This window comes from Orcinus orca, chromosome X (genome assembly GCF_937001465.1).
Source record: "Orcinus orca chromosome X, mOrcOrc1.1, whole genome shotgun sequence".
NCBI classification, from domain to species: Eukaryota; Metazoa; Chordata; class Mammalia; order Artiodactyla; family Delphinidae; genus Orcinus; species Orcinus orca.
Window position 1 is genome coordinate 92,840,389 of NC_064580.1, and position 2,489 is coordinate 92,842,877.

Genomic DNA, 2,489 nt, shown 5'->3' on the forward strand with positions numbered 1-2,489 from the left:
GGAAGCAGCAAGATAACAAAAACATTTAGAAGAGAATGTGCCAGTTCTGAAAGGACATTGAAATGGAATGGTTACAAAATTGGAGACTATGAATACTTACATAAATACAAGTAGTTTTTTATTGTAATTCAAGTTTCCTTTCACAAAGTCTTAAACACATAATGTCCTTGCCAGTTGTTACAAAGTAAGCTTGTAGCAATATCGTACATGCTGACTATCAGTCAGAAGAGCAAAAAACAGGGCATTTATGCAGCAAATGTTCTGAATATAGCTGCCTGAGATTGGGATTCAGTTTTCATCCTCCAGCAATAGTGAGTAATAGGGACATCTATCAGGAAAGCATGAAACAAAGTCAACAGAGATTGGAAACAGCATACCAAAAAATAAGTTAGTGCCAGTGGGTTTTTTTCAAGCTGAAATGAAGATACAGAATATAAAGTTTGCCCATTTCTTAGTTTGGGGATAATTGTTTTTTCTTTGACTATCACTCCTTTTGGTTTCCTCCTCCAAAAAGCAATACTCATTCTCATTTTAACTTACTGTTAGATTAATCATTTTTTACAATTTTTGAATTTAGCAAAAATTGAACACAGGTTTACTTTGTATACTATTATTACAATCATGATCATCAGTAAGATTTGTACTTATATTGATATTATTGCTTTAATTCAACTTCAACACCTAGGAAGAATTTCCATATAATTCCAAAGTAAATCAATCTTAATGGTAACAAATTAATTTTTTCTATGAATTTGGGCTTTTAGAGTGTGTTATTTTTCTATATAACCTGTTATATTTACATAAGTGCATCAAGAGTGTTACTGAAACTGAGTCCCCCTAAAGCTGAGTTTATGATTAACGTCTCTATCCAAAACTTTATTTCCTTTCTTCTCCAGAGCCTGTTCCCCTCAAGATTGAGGAGTATCAAAGAAAAGGGGGTAGTGAAACCATATACAAACCCCAGTGTCCCTGTCTTCTGAAGCAAAAGACTTTGGCTTTAGTCTCCCAGGCCTCCACTGAGTCTGGAAAGGCTGGATCAAGAGCTGATGATTAGGAAATGTGAAGATGTAGAAACAAAGAATAGCTTTTTGCCTGGGAAACTGGTAACAATGTAGACTATAAATCCACAAAATAGCAGAATCACTGAACTCCCAGTTCCCTGAAAGATATAGATACAGGCTTGACACACATTCCTACATTGTTTTTACAGGGAGCAGACCCCCACCAGATGAAAACTGCTGACCACAAGCACATAGACCCCAAACAGGTTGAAAACAGAAGATTGGTGATGCTTGAAACTTAACCTTTATGCCAACCAATCTGAGAATTATGTATGAGCTGATCAAGCACCCTGTAGCTCCCTCCCTAACACTGCCTTTAAACACCCTTCCCTGAATGGCATTGAGGGGTTTGGGTCTTTTGATCATGAGATGCCCATTTTCTTTGCTTGGTGCCCTGCAATAAACGCTGTACTTTCCTTTACCACAACCTGGTGTCAGTAGATTGGCTTTACTGTACCCAGGCAAATGGACCCAAGTCTGGTTTGGTAACATTACTAAACATACACATGCCTCCTAGTTATATAGCTAACAACTTTTATGGAGAGAAACTACCAAGGCCTGATAACTTTTGTTGGAAGATTATGAAAGGAATTCAAAGCTCTGTTTTAAATAGTTCCTATTACTTCAGAAATGCCCTTTCCCACTTTCATGAACTTATGCAAAGTTAGAGAACAAGGACCAAGAAATTCACCTATATTTATATGCATACTTATTACTGTGCAGCAATCCCACATTTCCAGAGATCAACCCAAATTTCTAAGGTTGCTGACCTGACAGAAAAGAGATATTATTTACTACCTGTGAGGCAGCGACTCTTTGAGCAACAGAGCAAGTACCAGACAGTTCCCTGGGAGGTCTTTTTAGGCATTGTTATCAAGTATAATCCTTGTTTCTTGGTAGTAGTTTTGTCAATTCTGATTAGGTGATTTTACCTTCAAATGTGATATTTCCAGTGTGGTTACAGTTACAAATTTGATTTGATTTCTGTTGAACTACAGTATTGTTTCAATTAATTTTGTCAACTCTAAAAATAGATATTATGATTATACATATTTTATAGATAAAGAAATTGAGGCACACAGAAGTTAAGGAATTTATTTAAGATTACACAACTAATAAGTGGCAGAGCTGAGAAATAAATTAATGTCTGTCAGACTGCCATCATATTGAAAATATCAAACATGTAACCATTTTTCCATATGCCTCCCTGGCAATATACAAAGGCTAAAGAGTGGGATTTTGAACAGTCTTCTAGATATCTAGAGTTATCATCTCTAAGTTTTTTATTCCCCTGAAAATTCATATTTACAGTCTGTTTTTACATTAAAATGTCATAATATAAACACATATGAAATTTTATGTGTTTCTGAATTCTAATGGGCTATGCTCTATCCTGTAATATTCTGAAGAAATTAATATGTTGCATCC